General features: G+C 44.6%; 1 pseudogene; it reads left to right on the top strand.

Annotated features, from left to right (window-relative positions):
• The first annotated feature begins 18,842 nt into the window (after window positions 1-18,842).
• Window positions 18,843-21,228, top strand: LOC149979622 (serine/threonine-protein kinase N2-like; annotated as a pseudogene).

Below are 21,228 nucleotides of genomic sequence, written 5' to 3'. Positions count from 1 at the left end.
AAAGCCCAGGAGAGGTCGGCTCAAAACAAAAGTGACGTAGGGAGTAGGATTCTGTTTTCAAATGCAAAGGTGATTGCTTTTGATAACGCTTTTATCTACTTTCACAATGAAAACTAGTTTGAAATTGCAAACATATGCAATGTAAAATACATGTATGTTTCTGGACGATGCAACAAACCTCCTTGTTGACAACATGACCGAGTGGCGCAGATTACTGTTCGATTTGAGAATGTCGCTCCTCCCTTGTTGCCCGTTCATGGCACGGGCCATACACCTCCCGCAGCTCAGCATAATTGAATCCACCCACTAACTAAAAAGGCGGGATTTTGTTGAAGAAAATATCAACATTTCTTTTCTTCCCTCCCCAATTTTTCCCTTCTTTTTTTATTTTAATTTCTTAAAAATTTTTTTTTACATTCATAATACATCAAACATGTCTAGCAAACCAAACACAGGTATTAACAATACTCAAAATATCAATAAAATAATACAAAAAAAAATAAACAATTTAAGTGCAATTATATTCACTCTGAAAATATCTTATTATAATAGAATGTTATTCTTGTTGTTATTCACTAGGGTTAATGTTTTAATAAGATAATTAAATTCAATCAGAAAATTGTGTAATTTTGGTATAGAATTTTGGAATTTTTGTTTGTGTATAAAGTATTTGTCAACAAGAATTAAAAAATGAACAATCATTTCAGTGGTTTTGTTATCATTGCAATAGTAACATATTATATCTTTCATGTCAAAAATATAGGCAGTGTTCCTAATGGTAAATAAGTACTTTGCAAGGTTTTCCCAAAATTCTGACACAAATTTACATTCAGAGAACAAGTGAGACAGATTCTCACCTTCTTTTTCACAGAAAACGCGGATATCATCAATAGCCACAAATTTGGAAATCATAGAATTACATGGATATATCTTATGTAAAATTTTGAAGTGCACTTCCTTAACATTGTATACAGTATTTGTAAGGCCTTAACCATGCATTTTTCCAGACAATGCCAGGAATAAGCATATTCCAGAAAAACTGTCTTCTCGGTGTAAGTTGGTTTTGTGAATGAAGAATTTGTTTTAAATATTTATTACAACAAGATCTCTCAAGAAAGCCCACACCTTCCAATCTGAGTTTTGGAAAAACTTTGTGATCATTCCCAAAATTAAAATGAGTTTTCATTAGTGTAGTTAGACCACTGGGAACGGCTTTGATCACAGAAATAAACTCTCTGAAAGGTATTGGAAACTCTTTCAATGTTATAAATTGTTCATATGTGAGAATATTACCCTTGTTGTCAAAAATATCAAGAACAAGGTCAATATTCCTCTCATGCCAGCTGGGATAGAACAATGACTTATTCCTTACAGTTATGTCTGAATTATTCCACAAAAGAGCTTTATGATGGGAAACATTGTGCAGGAAACATATTTTCCAGGTCATTAAAGCTTGTTGGTGAAACCTAGCCAATTTAGCAGGTAATCTTTCAGGAATATAATTACATGTCAGTAAAAATTTAAGACCTCCCAATTTATCAAACACATTATTTGGAATGAAATACCATATTGATCCAGTATCGATCAAACATTTTTTCAACCAGTTTATCTTGAAAGTGTTATTTATGTCAACAAAATCCAACACAGCTCTTTTGTTAGAAAGGACAGATTTTTTTTAGTTTGTGAGACTTATTTTTCCAGATGAAGTCAAGAAAGGTTTTATTGATCTCTTTACAAGTATCTGGATTTACACATAACGATAATGAGGGGTACACAAAATGAGACAGTCCTTCTACCTTGGACAGAAGTACTCTGCCAAGTATAGAAAGATCTATTTGTAGCCAATTATTAAATATATTTTTAGTTCTCTTAATTTTAGGAGAGAAATTCAAATGTTGTCTGACTAAGTGTTTTTTTTACCGATGTATTCCTAAATATTTAACACAGTCCTTTACAGGAATATTTTCTATTTCTTTATCATCAGAGTCAAATAAACATAAGATTTCACATTTAGAAACATTCAGCATTAATCCTGATGCAATAGAAAATGCAGTTATAGCATTAAGGGCATGTGCGACCTGGTCTTTGTCTCTTAAGAAAAGAGTAGTATCATCAGCCAGTTGGGAAATTTAGATTTCTTTGTTAAAAATGGTTAAGCCATACACATTTGCATTATTCAGAATATCTAGAGATAGAATTTCCACAACCAAAATGAATAAGAAATGCGAAATTGGGCATCCCTGTTTGTTATACACTTCTGTTGATACTAAATCTTTTGGAAGTATTAAGGTTTAGTAGCACAGAACTATTTATATATTTGTAAAACATGAAAATTACTTTAATAAAATTTTCACCAAATCCCAAATGTTTAAGAGACCTAAAGAGAAATTCATGTTCAATTGTGTCAAAGGCTTTACAGAAGTCCAGAAATGGGACAACCGCATCTGAGTCAATTGCATCTGAATAATCTATAAGGTCCAAGACTAAACAAATGTTAGAGCTTATGTGACGGCCCTTCATAAATCCTGTTTGAGTCTCATTTATAATGGTATCTATTCCTTTCTTTAATCTTTTGGCATAAACCAGAGCAATCCATTTATAATCAACATTTAATAAAGTCATTGGTCTCCAATTGTCAATGAGAGAAGGGTCTTTATCAGGCTTCGGAAGCAATGAAATAAGGCCCTGTTTCATAGTGGAGACCATTTCCCCTTTTTTAATGCAATCTTGAAATGTATTGAACATCGGGTCATCTAGCAACTCCCACAACTGTCTATAGAATTCAACTGTCAGGCCATCAGGGCCAGGTGATTTTTTTTCATTGAATTCAGAGCCTCTCTAATTTCTTCAATTGACACAGGTGAATCGCAAACGGAGTGGAAATCATCCTCAATTACAGGGACATAATTCTGAATGTGGCAAATGTAGCTTTCACAACCATCTTCCTGAAATTGAGAGCTGTAAAGGTTTTCATAAAAGGAATTGACAAATTATGATATTGTGATGGGATCTTTGCATAAAACATTGTTCATTTTGAGTGCAGTTATAGATTTTCTTTTGTAGTTTCTCTTTTCAAGTGCAAAAAAGTAACTAGTGTTTCTTTCCCCCTCTTCAATCCATTTTGCTCTTGACCTTACAAAGGCACCCTTTGCCAGATCCGTATAAGTCTGTTCTAATTCTAGTTGTAAAGACCTGAACACAGACTCCTCTTCTTCAGATAGATTATCTTTCTTTAGAAAACTGTCAAGCTTGCTCATCATCTCCTTTTCTCTATTGTTCTTTAATTGCATCAGCTCTTTGGCGCGTTTAATGGCTACCACTCTGACTTTATATTTGAAAAATTCCCATCTACTTCCATGACCCAAGTCTTTTCTTGCAAAATTATCTTTAGCTAATGATTTGATGTTTTCAATGAGAGCAGTATCTTTAAGAAGTGTGTTGTTTCATTTCCAATATCCTCGAGTACCTTTTGATGTTTTAGTAGCTTGTAAATTCAGAGAAATCAAGTGATGATCAGAAAAGTGATGATCTACATCTATAACAAATTGTAACAAAAAAGGGGAAATTAGGAATAAATCTATTCTAGATTTACGTGACATAGTTTTGTTGGTCCAGGTATAACCCTTAGCATCTGGATTGAAATAACGGCAGGCATCCTCAACACAGAGATCCTTGCATAATGTAATGATAATGTTACTGTTTTGAGGGTTTTGACTCGTTCTAGGAGGAAAACAATCAGCAGATGTATCAGGTGTTTCATTAAAATCCCCTGAAATAATTAGAAAAGCCTCTGAGTATTTGTTGCTTAAATCCTGCACTTTACTGGTAAATTGGGTAAAAAGGGTCTTATTAGGAGCATGTGAGTGTCATGGCCATTGTTGGTGGAAGAAGGTGAGGACCAAGGTGCAGCATGGTATGTGTCCATATTTATTAAATGAACACGGAAATAACAAAGAGAAACGACCGAAAACAGTTCTGGCTGATGCAGCCACACAACACAAAACAGAAAACAATCACCCACGAAACACAATAGAAAACAGGCTACCTAAATATGGTTCTCAATCAGGGACAACGATTGACAGCTGCCTCCGATTGAGAACCATACCAGGCCAAACACAGAAATAGCAAATCATAGAAAAACGAACATAGACAACCCACCCAACTCACGCCCTGACCATACTAAAACAAAGACACAACAAAAGAACTAAGGTCAGAACGTGACAGTGAGTTATGTCCGTATACATTACAGATGATGAAAATAGCATTGTCAAGTTAAACAGTTACTATGACCCATCTGCCATCTTGTGAAGATGTGGATTCAAGAATGTCACCTTTAAACTTGTGACTAAGTGTGAAAACACCAGCAGAATGATTTGATCCATGACTGAAATAGGCCATATCAAAAGAAATATCGACATCGTTGTAACATTTTGTATGTATTTATATAATTATTTCTACATGATCAGAACTAACAGTTTCTTCTCTAAATATATATAGTTATTTACTTGCTGTATAGCATTTTCCCTCTCAACCCTACCCTGCTACAAAGGGACGGTATGCTACTACTATTGCAGAAAAAATATTTGTTATTTTCATTTTTTAATTTATTTTTATTTCACCTTTATTTAACCAAGTAGTTGAGAACAAGTTCTCATTTACAACTGCGACCTGGCCAAGATAAAGCAAAGCCGTGCGACAAAAACAATAACACAGAGTTACACAAAAACAAACATACAGTCAATAACACAATAGAGGCCTCCCGGGTGGCGCAGTGGTTAAGGGCGCTGTACTGCGGCGCCAGCTGTGCCATCAGAGTCCCTGGGTTCGCGCCCAGGCTCTGTCGTAACCGGCCGCGACCGGGAGGTCCGTGGGGCGACGCACAATTGGCCTAGCGTCGTCCGGGTTAGGGTCCGTGGGGCGACGCACAACTGGCCTAGCGTCGTCCGGATTAGGGAGGGATTGGTCGGTAGGGATCTCCTTGTCTCATCGCGCACCAGCGACTCCTGTGGCGGGCCGGGCGCAGTGCGCGCTAGCCAAGGTTGCTAGGTGCACGGTGTAGCCTCCGACACATTGGTGCGGCTGGCTTCCGGGTTGGATGCGCGCTGTGTTAAGAAGCAGTACGGTTGGTTGGGTTGTGTATCGGAGGACGCATTCGTCTCTCCCGAGCCCGTACGGGAGTTGTAGCAATGAGACAAGATAGTAGCTACTACAACAATTGGATACCACGAAATTGGAGAGAAAAAGGGGTAACAAATAAAAAAATAAAATAACACAATAGAAAAATCTATGTACAGTGTGTGCAAATGTAGAAGAGTAGGGAGTTTAGGCAACAAATAGGCAATAGAGGCAAAATAATTACAATTTAGCATTAACACTGGAGTGATAGATGTGCAGATGATGGGGTGCAAAAGAGCAAGAGTATAAATAACAATATGAGGAGGAGGTAGTTGGGTGTGCTATTTACGGATTGGCTGTGCACAGGTAAGCTGCTCTGACAGCTGATGCTTAAAGTTAGAGAGGGAGATATAAGACTCCAGCTTCTGATTTTTGCAATTCGTTCCAGTCATTGGAACAGCAGAGAACTGGAAGGAAAGAGAACTGAGAACTGGAAGGAGAACTGGAAGGAACTGGAAGGAAAGGCGGCCAAAATAAGTGTTGGCTTTGGGGATGACAAGTGAAATATACCTGCTGGAGCACGTGCTACAGGTGGGTGTTGTTATGGTGACCAGTGAGCTGAGATAAGGTGGGGCTTTACCAAGCAAAGACTTATAGATGACCTGGAGCCATTGGGTTTGGTGATGAATATGTAGCGAGGGCCAGCCAACGAGAGCATACAGGTCGAAGTGGTGGGTAATTTATGGGGCTTTGGTGACAAAACGGATGGCACTGTGATAGACTACATCCAGTTTGCTGAGTAGAGTGTTGGAGGCTATTTTATAAATTACATCGTCAAGGATCGGTAGGATAGTCAGTTTTACAAGGGCATGTTTGGCAGCAAGAGTGAAAGAGACTTTGTTGCGAAATAGGAAGCCTATTGTAGATTTAATTTTGGATTGGAGATCAAATCGAATGTATTTATATAGCCCTTCTTACATCAGCTGATATATCAAAGTGCTATACAGAAACCCAGCCTAAAACCCCAAACAGCAAGCAATGCAAGTGTAGAAGCACGGTGGCTAGGAAAAACTCCCTAGAAAGGCCAAAACCTAGGAAGAAACCTAGAGAGGAACCAGGCTATGAGGGGTGGCCAGTCCTCTTCTGGCTGTGGAGATTATAACAGAACATGGCCAAGATGTTCAAATGTTCATAAATGACCAGCATGGTCAAATAATAATAATCACAGTAGTTATCGAGGGTGCAACAAGTCAGCATCTCAGGAGTAAATGTCAGTTGGCCTTTCATAGCCGATCATTGAGAGTATCTCTACCGCTCCTGCTGTCTCTAGAGAGTTGAAAACAGCAGTTCCGGGACAGGTAGCACGTCGGGTGAACAGGTCAGGGTTCCATAGCCGCAGGCAGAACAGTTGAAACTGGAGCAGCAGCACGGCCAGGTGGACTGGGGACAGCAAGGAGTCATCATGCCAGGATGTCCTGAGGCATGGTCCTAGGGCTCAGGTCCGCCGAGAGAGAGAAAGAAAGAAAGAAAGAGAGAAAGAAAGAGAGAGAGAATTAGAGAGAGCATACTTAAATTCACACAGGACACCGGATAAGACAGGAGAAATACTCCAGATATAACAGACTGACCCGAGCCCCCTGACACATAAACTACTGCAGCATAAATACTGGAGGCTGAGACAGGAGGGGTCAGGAGACACTGTGGCCCATCCAATGATACCCCCGGACAGGGCCAAACAGGCAGGATATAACCCCACCCACTTTGCCAAAGCACAGCCCCCACACCACTAGAGGGATATCTTCAACCACCAACTTTCCATCCTGAGACAAGGCAGAGTATAGCCCACAAAGAGGGGGGCGCCAACCCAGACAGGAAGACCACGTCGGCGACTCAACCCACTCAACTGACGCACCCCTCGTAGGGACGGCATGGAAGAGCACCAGTAAGCCAGTAACTCAGCCCCCGTAATAGGGTTAGAGGCAGAGAATCCCAGTGGAGAGAGGGGAACCGGCCAGGCAGAGACAGCAAGGGCGGTTCGTTGCTCCAGAGCCTTTCCGTTCACCTTCACACTCCTGGGCCAGACTACACTCAATCATATGACCCACTGAAGAGATGAGTCTTCAGTAGACTTAAAGGTTGAGACCGAGTCTGCGTCTCTCACATGGGTAGGCAGGCCATTCCATAAAAATGGAGCTCTATAGGAGAAAGCCCTGCCTCCAGCTGTTTTCTTAGAAATTCTAGGGACAATTAGGAGGCCTGCGTCTTGTGACCATAGCGTACGTGTAGGTATGTACGGCAGGACCAAATCAGAAAGATAGGTAGGAGCAAGCCCATGTAATGCTTTGTAGGTTAGCAGTAAAACCTTGAAATCAGCCCTTGCCTTAACAGGAACCCAGTGTAGAGAGGCTAGCACTGGAGTAATATGATCACTTTTTTTGGTTCTAGTCAGGATTCTAGCAGCGTATTTAGCACAACTGAAGTTTATTAACTGCTTTATCCGGGTAGATGGAAAGTAGAACATTGCAATAGGCTAACCTAGAAGTAACAAAAGCATGGATACATGTTTCTGCATCATTGTTGGACAGAAAGTTTCAGATTTTTGCAATGTTATGTAGATGGAAAAAAGCTGTCCTTGAAAGTCTTGATATGTTCGTAAAAAGAGAGATCAGGGTCCAGAGTAACGCCGAGGTCCTTCACAGTTTTATTTGAGACGGCTGTACAACCATTAAGATTAATTGTCAGATTCAACAGAAGATCTCTTTGTTTCTTGGGACCTAGAACAAGCATCTCTGTTTTGTCCGAGTTTAAAAGTAGAACGTTTGCAGCCATCCACTTCCTTATGTCTGAAACACAGGCTTCCAGCGAGGGCAATTTTGGGGCTTCACCATGTTTCATTGAAATGAACAGCTGTGTGTCATCCGCATAGCAGTGAGTTAACATTAAGTTAACATTATGTTTTCGAATGACATCCCCAAGATGTAAAATATATATTGAAAACAATAGTGATCCTAAAACGGAACCTTGAGGAACACCGAAATTTACAGTTGATTTGTCAGAGGACAAACCATTCACAGAGACAAATTGATATCTTTCCGACAGATAAGATCTAAACCAGGCCAGAACTTGTCCATGTAGACCAATTTGGGTTTCCAATCTCTCCAAAAGAATGTGGTGATCGATGGTATCAAAAGCAGCACTAAGGTCTAGGAGCACGAGGACAGATGCAGGGCCTCGGTCTGATGCCATTAAAAGGTAATTTACCACCTTCACAAGTGCAGTCTCAGTGCTATGATGGGGTCTAAAACCAGACTGAAGCATTTCAGATACATTGTTTGTCTTCAGGAAGGCAGTGAGTTGCAGCGCAACAGCTTTTTCTAAAATGTTAGAGAGGAATGGAAGATTTAATATAGATTTGATTTGATATAGGCAGATAGTTTTTTTCTGGGTCAAGGTTCGACTTTTTCAAGATGCTTAATTACTGCCACTTTTAGTGAGTTTGGTACACATCCGATGGATAGAGAGCCTTTTATTATGTTCAACATAGGAGGGCCGAGCACAGAAAGCAGCTCTTTCAGTAGTTTAGTTGGAATAGGGTCCAGTATGCAGCTTGAAGGTTTAGAGTCCATGATTATTTTCATCATTGTGTCAAGAGAAAAAGTACTAAAACACTTGAGTGTCTCCCTTGATCCTAGGTCCTGGCAGAGTTGTGCAGACTCAGGACAACTGAGTTTTGGAGGAATACGCAGATTTAAAGAGGAGTCCATAATTTGCTTTCTAATGATCATGATCTTTTCCTCAAAGAAGTTCATGAATTTATTACTGCTGAAGTGAAAGCCATCCTCTCTTGGGGAATGCTGCTTTTTAGTTAGGTTTGCGACAGTATCAAAAATACATTGTATTTTTTTTGATTGTTCTTATTTTCCTCAATAAAGTTGGAAAAATAGGATGCTCGAGCAGCAGTGAGGGCTCTTCGATACTGCACGGTACTGTCTTTCCAAGCTAGTCGGAAGACGTCCAGTTTGGTGTGACGCCATTTCCGTTCCAATTGTCTGGAAGCTTGCTTCAGAGCTCAGGTATTTTCTGTATACCAGGGAGCTAGTTTCTTATGACAAATGTTTTTAGTTTTTAGGGGTGCAACTGCGTCTCGGATATTGCGCAAGGTTAAATTGAGTTCCTCAGTTAGGTGATTAACTGATTTTTGTCCTCTGACGTCCTTGGGTTGGCAGAGGGAGTCTGGAAGGGCATCAAGGAATCTTTGGGTTGTCTGAGAATTTATAGCACGACATTTGATGCTCCTTGGTTGTGGTCTGAGCAGATTATTTGTTGCGATTGCAAACGTAATAAAATGGTGGTCTGATAGTCCAGGGTTATGAGGGAAAAAAATTAAGATCCACAACATTTATTCCATGGGACAAAACTAGGTCCAGAGTATGACTGTGGCAGTGAGTAGGTCCAGAGACGTGTTGGACAAAACCCACTGAGTCGATGATGGCTCCGAAAGCCTTTTGGAGTGGGTCTGTGGACTTTTCCACGTGAATATTAAAGTCACCAAAAATGTGAATATTATCTGCTATGACTACAAAGTCTGATAGGAATTCAGGGAACTCAGTGAGGAATGCTGTATATGGCCCAGGAGGCCTGTGGTACAAAGACTGACACAGGAGACAATCACCCACAAAACCCAACACCAAACAGGCTACCTAAATATAGTTCCCAATCAGAGAGAATGACTGGGTAACACCTGCCTCTGATTGAGAACCATATCAGGCCAAACACAGAAACAGACAAACTAGACACACAACATAGAATGCCCACTCAGATCACACCCTGACCAAACGAAACATAGAAACATACAAAGCAAACTATGGTCAGGGTGTGACACAGAGAAAAGAGTCAGCCCGAGAATTGAACCATGTGGAACCCCCATAGAGACTGCCAGAGTTCTGGACAACAGGCCCTCCGGTTTGACATACTGAACTCTAACTGAGAAGTAGTTGGTGAACCAGGCAAGGCAGTCATTTGAGAAACCAAGGCTATTGAGTCTGCAGATAAGAATGCTGTGATTGACAGAGTCGAAAGCCTTAGTCAGGTCGATGAAGACGGCTGCACAGTACTGTCTTTTAATCGATGGTGGTTATGATATCGTTTAGGACCTTAAGCGTGGCTGAGGTGCACCCATGACCAGCTCGGAAACCAGATTGCTTAATAGCGAAGGTACGGTGGGATTTAAAATGGTCAGTGATCTGTTTGTTAACTTGGCTTCCAAGATGTTAGAAAGGCAGGGCAGGATGGATATAGGTCTATAACAGTTTGGGTCTAGATTGTCTCTCCCTTTGAAAAGGGGGATGACCGATCTCAGACGATACAAAAGAGAGGTCAAACAGGCTAGTAATAGGGGTTGCAACAATTTCCGTGGATAATTTTAGAAAGAAAGGGTCCAGATTATCTAGCTCAGCTGATTTGGCTGGGGTAGGGGTAGCCAGGTGGAAAGCATGGCCAGCCGTAGAAAAATGCTTATTGAAATTATTCGTTATCGTAGATTTATCGGTGGCGACAGAGTTTCCTAGCCTCAGGCCAGTGGGCAGCTGGGAGGAGGTGCTCTTATTCTCCATGGATTTTAGTGTCCCAGAACGTTTTGGAATTAGTGTTACAGGATGCAAATTTCTGTTTGAAAAAGCTAGCCTTAGCTTTCCTAACTGACTGAGTAAATTGGTTCCTAACATCCCTGAAAAGTTGCATATCGCGGTGGCTATTCGATGCTAATGCAGAACGCCACAGGATGTTTTTGTGCTGGTTAAGGGCAGTCAAGTCTGGGTTTAACCAAGGGCTATATCTGTTCTTAGTTCTACATTTTTTAAAAGGAGCATGCTTATTTAAGATGGCGAGGAAAGCACATTTAAAGAGCAACGGGATGAGGTCAATATCCTTCCAGGATACCCGGGCCAGGTCGATTAGAAAGGCCTGTTCGCTGAAGTGTTTTAGGGAGCGTTTAACAGTGAGGGGTGGTCGTTTGACCGGGGACCCATCATGCACGCAGGCAATGAGGCAATGAGGCAGTGATCGCTGAGATCCTGGTTGAAGACAGCAGAGGTGTATTTAGAGGGCAAGTTGGTCAGGATGATTTCTAAGAGGTTACGGTTTTAGGGTTGCACCTGGTAGGTTCATTGATCATTTGTGTGAGATTGAGGGCATCTAGCTTAGATTGTAGGACCGCCGAGGTGTTAAGCATATCCCATTTTAGGTTACCTAACAGTACAAACTCTGAAGATAGATGGGAGGCAATCAATTCACATATGGTGTCCAGCACACGGCTGGAGGCTGAAGAGGGTCTATAACAAGCGGCAACAGTGAGAGACTTGTTTCTGGAAAGCTGGATTTTTAAAAGTAGACGCTCGAATTGTTTGGGCACAGACCTGGCTAGTATGACAGAACTCTGCAGAATATTCTGCAGTAGATTGCAACTCCGCCCCCTTTGGCAGTTCTATCTTGTCAGAAGATATTATAGTTAGGGATGGAAATTTCAGGATTTTTGATGGCCTTCGTAAGCCATGATTCAGACACGGCTAGGACATCAGGTTTGGCGGAGTGTGCTAAAGCAGTGAATTAAACAAACTTAGGGAGGCGGCTTCTAATGTTAGCATGCATAAAACCAAGGCTTTTACGGTTGAGAGAGGTGCTGGGGGCTTCAGGGCCTGGGTTAACCTCTACATCACCAGAGGAACAGAGGAGGAGTAGGATAAGGGTACGGCTAAAGGCTATAAGAACTGGTTGTCGAGTGCGTACTGAAGAGAGAGTAAAAGGAGCAGATTTCTGGACACAGAAGAATAGATTCAAAGCATAATGTACAGACAAGGGTAGGGTAGAATGTGAGTACAGTGGAGATAACCTAGGCAGTGAGTGGCGATGAGAGAGGTTTCGTCTCTAGAGGCACCAGTTAAGCCAGGTGAGGTCACCACATGTGTGGGGTGTGGAACAAAAGGGGCATCTAAGGCACATTGGGCAGGGCTAGTGGCTCTACAGTGAAATAAGACAATAATCACTAACCAAAATAGCAATAGACAAGGTATATTGACATTAGGGAGAGGCATGTGTAGCCGAGTGATCATAGGGTCCAATGAGTAGCACTAGATGAGTCAGGGAGCCAATTCCGTAGTCGCTGCTATGATGGGCGAGCTGGAGACACGGCGATTCAGACAGCTAGCGGGCCCGGGGATAGCAGATGGACATCCGGCGACGTCACAACGGAAGAGCCTATTGAAACCACCTCGGACGGTTACGTCGGCAGACCAGTCGTGATGGATCGGCGGGGCTCCGTGTCGGCAGTAAAGGGTCCAGGCCAATTGGCAAAATACGTAATGTGGCCCAAGAATTGGCTGGTGAACCTCTTTGGCTAGCTCCAGAATAGCTCCAGGCTAACTGGTGCTTGCTTCGGGACAGAGACGTTAGCCAGGAGTAGCCACTAGCTGCTAGCTAGCGGCTGTGATCCGGTGTAAAGGTTCAGAGCTTGCGGTAGGAATCCGTAGATGTGGTAGAGAAAAAGCAGTCCGATATGCTCTGGGTTGATATCGCGCTGTGCAGACTGGCAGGAATGGACCGGGTTGAGGCTGGCTGATGTTCGAGTTAACGGTGAGGACCGCTAGCAGTGGTTAACTGACTACTAGCTAGTTAGCTGGCTAGCTTCTGATGGGGGTTCCTGTTCAAAATTATAAAAATAGCAGAACCATACCACATTGGGTGAGGTGGGTTGCAGGAGATTATATTCAGTCCGTAGATGGAAAGTGAGATTAAAATACAAACAAAATATATATGAAGAAGACGATATTTACACGGGACAGGAGGGGACAAGACAAAAACACACGTCCAACTGCTACGCCATCTTGGACAGAAAGCTTTAGTTCGTTCACACACACACATTGAATTAGAGGATGATGCATCTGGAATTTATGGAGATTGTGCTCCTATTAGAGAGACAGTGAGAGAGACAGTCCCTTTGTTTAGGGTTCTTTAATATTGATTGGAGATTAACAATGTTTGCAATTCTGTGCCATGTCACTGTTAAGGTTCTCTTCCGGTGAAGGAGAGGAGGACCAATTACCCACAAAACACTCAAAGAATATGGCTGCCTAAATATGGTTCCCAATCAGAGACAACGATAAACACCTGCCTCGGATTGAGAACCACTCTAGGCAACCATAGACTTACCTAGACAACAATACTACACCACAATCCCATAACCTACAAAACCCCCAAGACAAAACACAACACAATAAATAACCCATGTCACACCCTGGCCTGACCAAAATAATAAAGGAAACACAAAATACTTAGACCAGGGCGTGACAGAACCCCCCCAACCCAAGGTGCGGACTCCCGGCCGCACACCTAAACCCATAGGGGAGGGTCCGGGTGGGCGTCTATCTACGGTTATGGCTCCGGCGCGGCACGTGGACCCCACTCCAACAAAGTCTTATTTCGCTTAATACGCATCCTTAGATATGCGACCCTCGCCGCCAACCTTGGCCTAGTAACCCTAACCAAGGGCCCCACTGGACTGAGGGGCAGCTCCGGACTGAGGCGTAGCTCGGGACTGAGGGGTAGCTCGGGACTGAGGGGTAGCTCGGGACTGAGGGGTAGCTCGGGACTGAGGGGTAGCTCGGGACTGAGGGGTAGCTCAGGCAGGTAGATGGCTCTGGCAGATCCTGGCTGGCTGGTGGTTCTGGCAGATCCTGGCTGACTGGCGGTTCTGGCAGATCCTGTCTGACTGGCGGATCCTGGCTGACTGGCGGATCCTGGGTGACTGGCGGATCTGGAAGATCCTGGCTGACTGGCGGCTTTGGCTGCTCCTTGCAGACTGGCAGCTCTGGCAGCTCCTTGCAGACTGGCAGCTCCTTGCAGACTGGCGGCACTGGCGGCTCAGGACAGACGGGAGACTCTGATGGCGCTGGGCAGACGGGTAGCTCAGGCGGCGCTGGGCAGACTGGAGATTCTGGCAGCGCCGGACAGGCGGGAGACCCCGGCGGCGCCGGACTGGCGGGAGACCCCGGCGGCTCCGGACAGGCGGGAGACCCCGGCGGCGCCGGACAGGCGGGAGACCCCGGCGGCGCCGGACAGGCGGGAGACTCCGGCGGCGCCGGACAGGCGGGAGACTCCGGCGGCGCCGGACAGGCACCTGTAGCACCTGTAGGGATGAGACGGCGAGACAGCCTGGTGCGTGGAGGTGGTACCGGATAGACCGGACCGTGCAGGCGCACTGGAGCTCTTGAGCACCGAGCCTACCCAACCTTACCTGGTTGAATGCTCCCGGTCGCCCTGCCAGTGCAGCGAGGTGGAATAGCCCGCACTGGGCTATGCAGGCGAACCGGGGACACCATGCGCAAGGCTGGTGCCATGTAAGCCGGCCCAAGGAGACGCACTGGAGACCAGATGCGTAGAGCCGGCTTCATGGCACTTGGCTCGATGCCCACTCTAGCCCGGCCGATACGCGGAGCTGGTAAGTACCGCACCGGACTATGCACCCGCACTGGGGACACCGTGCTGTGGAGCACAGCATAACACGGTGCCTGCCCGGTCTCTCTCGCCCCCCGGAAAGCACAGGAAGTTGGCGCAGGTCTCCTACCTGGCTTCGCCACACTTCCTGTATACTCCCCCCCAATACATTTTTGGGGCTGACTCTCGGGCTTCCATCCGCTCTGCCGTGCTAGCTCCTCATAATGCTGCCTCTCTGCTTTCGCTGCCTCCAGCTCGGCTTTGGGGCGGCAATATTCCCCTGGCTCTGCCCAGGGTCCTTTCCCGTCTAGGATCTCCTCCCAAATCCTATAATCCAGACTTCGTTGCTCCTGCTGCCGCTGCCTGTCACCACGCCGCTTGGTCCTGTTGTGGTGGGTGATTCTGTTAAGGTTTTCTTCCGGTGAAGGAGAGGCGCACCAAAATGCAGTGTGGTTATTTCGATACATGTTTAATAAAATATAAACACGAACAAATACAAAACAATAAACGTACCATGACAACCTAAACAGCCTATTCTGGTGCAAACTAACACAGAAACAGGAACAATCACCCACAAAACACTCAAAGAATATGGCTGCCTAAATATGGTTCCCAATCAGAGACAACGATAAACACCTGCCTCTGATTGAGAACCACTCTAGGCAACCATAGACTTACCTAGATAACTATACTACACCACAATCCCATAACCTACAAAAACCCCAAGACAAAACACACCACAATAAATAACCCATGTCACACCCTGGCCTGACCAAAATAATAAAGAAAACACAAAATACTTAGACCAGGGTGTGATAATCACTCAGCTTTGATTATCCAATTAACTGTCCATTTTTCCATACAAGAAGTGGTCTGAAAATAATAAACATGAATACAATGGCATCAATACTAAGACAAGCCACATTCATTTAGCAATAACAAACAAGATATGTAGCTCTCATCTGATAAAATAACCCAATGACTGAAACTAAAATACAAGTAGCTAGCAACATCAGACTAACCAGCTAACAATGCCAGATAGCTTGCATAAAAATGAGATACATAATGCTGGAATAATGACGCAAATATACTTAAACTAACGTTATTGACAACTTTGTCATTCAAACATATACCTTACTTACAGTTTTGTATTCACGCACAGCGATGAATAAATTGGTCAGAAAGGAAATGATGTCCAAAACGGAGATTTGTGTTCACAACAGTAGGTGGCGAGCTGCACTTGGTAATGAACTAAACACTCTAACAGCTTATGATAGCTTTGACGTCATCACTGAGTTCTTAAAGGGACAGGCTTTCTTACACAGCTGCCCCAATTGTCTGCTACAACATTGTAACCATATAGAAAGTCTGTTCTAGGTGACCAGGTTCTTCTGCATCGTAATCGAGGATGGCTGGGAGCTGCACCAGCCGGGCCACTGGTCGTAGGTAAGTCTAACACTTGGCCTGGATAGCAGCTGTCCTAATACGTCCATCAGCTCCAGGGTAAGTTTGAGTCACCTTCCTGACAGACCAGAGAGCTCGAGGGAGCTGATTGTTCACGATGAGAACCACTTGATCCACAGTAAGTTTCCTCCCGTCCTTACTCCACTTCTGTCTTTCCTGTAGACTTAGCAAGTTATAGCGAACGAACTGGGACCAAAAGTGATCGGCAAGGACTTGGCTATATCTCCAGCGGCGTTTCACTAGGATGTTACTGGAGTCATACAAAACCTGAGGAAGAGATGCATCATAGTGTCCCATGAGTAGGAGGCTGTAGGAGGCTGTGTAACGGGATCTGGTTTCGCGACATCTGAGATGTTCCTTCAGGTGGGGGGCCATCACTTTGAAGGCCTAACGCAGTTGTCGGTCTCTTCCAACGAAGTTCATACCATTGTCCGAAAGAAGCTCAAAATGGTTGCCTCGATGTGCAATGAAGCATCTTAGAGACATCAGGTAGGCCTTGGCATCCAGGCTCTCCAGGAGGTCCAGGTGGGTGCAGCGGCTGCTCAACACTTTTGTAGACGATGCCCCATCTCTTTTCATTGCGTCATCCGATATTTATGTTGAATGCTCCGAAACAATCCACTCAGGGACAGTAGACGGGTGGCTTGTACAGTCGCAGACAAGCAGGAGGTAGGTCTGCCATTTGTATTTGTATTTATTATGGATCCCCATTAGCCAAGGCAGCAGCTATTCTTCCTGTGTTTTGCCAAAATTAAGGCAGTTATGCCATTTTAAAAACATTACAATACATTTGTAACAAAATTCACAACACACTAAGTGGATCTTCAGGTTTTACACGCTATCTTTGGAATTGCAAACAGGTGTGCTGAAACTCCCAGATGGCTTCCCTTCCCCACAGAATCCAGTATCTATGATACAGTTCCGCCAGAACCCTCTCTGGGCTGGGATGGAGGAGAGTCTTGTCGAAATCTTGAATGAGTAGCTTGGTCAGCGGATCCAAGATGATGGGGTGCATAGCATCCATCTCCAGGTGCTCTGCTCTTCATAGTCTACCGCCAACTCTAAGGAGTCCTGAATCCTTATCATACTCAGGAGACAAGGGACCCAGATGACTGTTAGAAGACCGGTTTGACATGTTGGCCTTGACCTCTTCAGGAAACTATTCCATCTGAGCTTGCTTCAGGAGGAGATTCTCTATGTAGTCTGCTGCTCGCTAGGTGAACTGGAGAGTGGATTGGTCGTGCTGTGTAGGGATCTAGTTGTTGCCTTCATGAGGTCTTTCCATGTATCACTTGCTGATATCTGGGAGCTGAGAACTAGGACTGACAGACATGTCCGCAGAAGGCTGATTTTTTCAGTATTCTGTCATCAGTCGGAAGCAACAGACATTGAAGGCCACTGATCTGTTGGAGGAACTCAGGGCCTTGGTACCATCGATGTGGTTGGACCAGCTCTTTCAAGGTCTTGCCCCGAGTGACATCATCAGCCAGGTTGTTTGCGAAATCCATTTACCTCCAGTTGGCTACATCTTTAAGGTTCTGAATCTCTGCAACACAGAGCCATATCCTCTCTCTGATGCATAACAGAATATGTGGAGGTCTCTGGTCGACTTTGGATTGTCAGCATATGGTGGTGCGTAAGTTCTGGGGAGTTCCACCTGGACAAGGTCAGGAATGTCTTGTTCCCAGACAATCCATCTGTCCAGCAGGCTCTGAGGTTGAATGGAGTCGTCCCAAACTATCCCTTCCTTCCACAGGTCCTGGATGAGTACCTTGGCTCAGCTTGTGAAAGGCCTAGTGAGTCGTATTGATGGACGAGCATGCTATAGATATTACTCATTGTAGGTTTGGAGCTCTCCACAGTGCAGTGCTTGTATCCCAGGGAGTCTCTGAGGCAGTTCCAACTTAGCCCCAGGGTTGGTTCCTGGAGATCCGTGCTATTTTGGGAAAGCCACAGTTCTCTTCTTTCCTATCTTGCCCCGGGCAGTAGGTGCTCGATGACAGCTGGTACATTGCTAGCCCACTGGTGTATCTCAAAGCCTCCAGTATGGAGCCACTGCCACAGTCCATTAACAATGTTTCTTGCAAGCCTCCCGGGTGGCGCAGTGGTCTAAGGCACTGCATCACAGTGCTAGCTGTGCCACCAGCTCTGTCATAGCCGGCCGCGACCGGGAGGCCCATGGGGTGACGCACAATTGGCCCAGCGTCGTCCGGGTTAGAGAGGGTTTGGCCGGCAGGGATATCCTTGTCTCATTGCGCACTAGCAACTCCTGTGGTGGGCTGGATGCAGTGCACGCTGACCAGGTCGCCAGGTGTACGGTGTTTCCTCCGACACATTGGTGCGGCTGGCTTCCGTGTTGGATGTGCATTGTGTCAAGAAGCAGTGCGGTTAGGTTGGGTTGTGTTTCGGAGAACGCATGGCTCTCGACCTTCACCTCTTCTGAGTCCATACGGGAGTTGCAGCGATGAGACAAGACTGTAACTACTACCAACTGGATACCACGAATGTGGGGAGAAAATGGGGTTAGAAAACACTGTTTCTTGCTTCATCGGCAGAGGGGATGCTTCAAAGGCAGTTATCCACGTAGAATGACTCCTCGGCGGACTTCACAAGCTCTATGTTGTCCTGAATGTGTCTTGCTGAGCATAGATGGCGCAACAGGGACTACAAGTTGTGCTGAATCGCAAGACCTCCCACTCATAGATGCTCGGTTCTTCAGTTCTATTCATGTTCCAAGGTGAGCTGGGGGATGTCTTTCTCTCTGTGAACGGGGCCGCATGGATGGGTCAGGTGCGTTCTCATGTGTTGGATCTATATCTTCTGGTGGTTAACTCAATCCGGCTTGAAGGACCATGAATTAGAGGATGATGGCTCTGGAATTTTTACACTGATTGAGTAGTAAGTTATGGAGATTGTACTCTTATTAGAGAGATGGTGAGAGAGACAGTTCCTCAGTATATGGTTATTTAATGTTGATTGGAGATTAACAATGTATGTTTTCTGATATGACCTTAAAAAAATCTATGCTTGTTTTCTCATGCACCATTGACCCAGGAAAATGTGCCCTAGTGGGTGTCAATCCCCTGGACATTCATGTGGCAGAGTTTAAACACTATGTCCAGAGAGAGACAGAGGTGGTGAAGGTGGCTAGGGATGTGGTGAAGGAGCTTGAGGAGCTGCCATCTTATGGCCCACTGGCCCTGGCTGAGGTGGGCTAGCTTGGTTATATCTAGAAACACTTTTTGTTTTTGTTTTACTATTCTATTAGAAAACAGTACAACATTAATATCAATTCATAGGGACTAAGGGCCCTTTCGTAAAATGTGTTTAAGATTGGAAAAACATTATCAGGTTCTTGTTTTTTACATTGGAACATTTGTTTTTGTTTCTATGCTACGTGTGTTTGAGGAATTGCATACAGTATATCTCTACGAGGCCTGATTCCGTGTGTAAGAGTTGCCTCAGAAACTCCTTCTTCTGCGTCTTTCTCTGGAGTACCGCCTGAGGGAGTCCTCTCAGGAAGCCATCCAGGAGCCTGTCACTACAGGATCCCCTCCCCCCGCGGGACAATGAAAAGTTGTTTCTCCCTTTCCTCCTCAACCTCCTCATCCTTACTTAAGCCGGCCTCCCTAACAGGTAACCACTCTCTTCAAACCTTACAGATATTTTATGTATGTTTATGGATCTGAGGTAAAAGCAGAATGATAATATTTTTTTTAAGGTCTGTTCTCCTGATAAATGTAACATTTTACAGGCACATTTGAGGTCAGGCTCCTGGGATGTGAGGACTTGCTGAAATCCTTGCCAGGACGAGGCCAAATAACCAGCGCATCATCTGCTCCGGATAGCCCAACAGATTCCAAAGTTGACAGCCAACCTGATCACACAGAAGACCTCTTCTGTAAGTTCCTGTATAAAGGACCTTAGCCCTACTCATCCTTATTGCTATATTGAACATCCACTACCTCCTCCTCTCTTGCGGGGAGTGTACTGTGTATGTACGGTATTAAGTGCCCAGAGGGCTTGTGACTTCTTTGTTGAAGCTGTGGTTGCCGTGTTTGAATATCCCAAGTACTGTCCCTGTAGAACCAGCTCTTCTACATGTTATTGAAGTCAAGAAAATACAGGACAGTAATATCTGACTTTGTGTCTGGCAGTGGAGATGAGTGCAGTGTTGAAACTGTATAACAGAGTGGTGGGTTGCACCCACTGGAAACCCCTGAACAAGCAAGCTTCAGCATCCAACTGGAGCAGGCAAGTAGTGTCAATAGAGTGGGCAATTGATATTCTCATTGAAGTGGAAAGGATGACTATTAGAGCTAGTTCTTTTACAGAACACCAGGAGGAGCCATTGTTCTTCCTCTACCTGGTCGTATGGGAACTCAATGGAATGTGTTGTACATAGTCTGAATTTGTCTGTATTGGTAAAAGGTCATATTAATTCTCAGTTGGGAGATTAAACATATATTTCATATTTGGACCCCCACAGTCTTGGGAGCTGAGGATTGGGGTCTTCTGGCAAGAATGGAGGGTGACGTGTGCAGTCAAGTACCTGCGCCTGGAAGAGTTCCTGGACAACCAACAACATTTTCTGTGTTTGTGCCTGGAGCCCCAAGGTACACTGTTCACTGAGGTGTGATTTGTTTATAGTTCCGAATATGAGATGGCATAGCCACAGTGCGGCCTATCAATCAGATATCCATATGTTACACACTACTTAATTTTCTGGTGGCTTTGCAGATTAATTTAGTCAAACCTGTGATTGAGCGCCAACCCAATCAAAGGTGCATTTTTTTCAAAAGAGAAAGTTACTCTGTGTCACCTGCTTTGACCCTTTAGTCACAGATCGAATAGGCCTACTCATGTTACTGTTGATGATATTGTGTTGATGGATTGAACTCAGTGTTCTTTTCCCTCCACTCAGGGAAGAACTTCCTAAGTGTTGCCCAGATGAACAGGAACTTTGCCACATGGGGCCATCTGATGATGAGTGTCCTGCCTCAATGCAGTTCCTTCACCACTTTGAGTCTGTCTACTTCCTCTGATGTTGTGGTCAACCTGCCACTTTCCACCAATAAGGCCACTCTTAACCCCCTTACTGCCAGGGTAAGAGAAAGCACAGTGCTGCCCATGCAAACACAATACAGACAACGTGTGCATTAA

The sequence above is a fragment of the Oncorhynchus mykiss genome, chromosome 11, assembly GCF_057628025.1.
Source record: "Oncorhynchus mykiss isolate SJ-2025 chromosome 11, ASM5762802v1, whole genome shotgun sequence".
Lineage (NCBI taxonomy): Eukaryota > Metazoa > Chordata > Actinopteri > Salmoniformes > Salmonidae > Oncorhynchus > Oncorhynchus mykiss.
The sequence above is the reverse complement of the archived record's forward strand: the minus strand, read 5'-3'. Positions and strand labels throughout refer to the sequence as shown.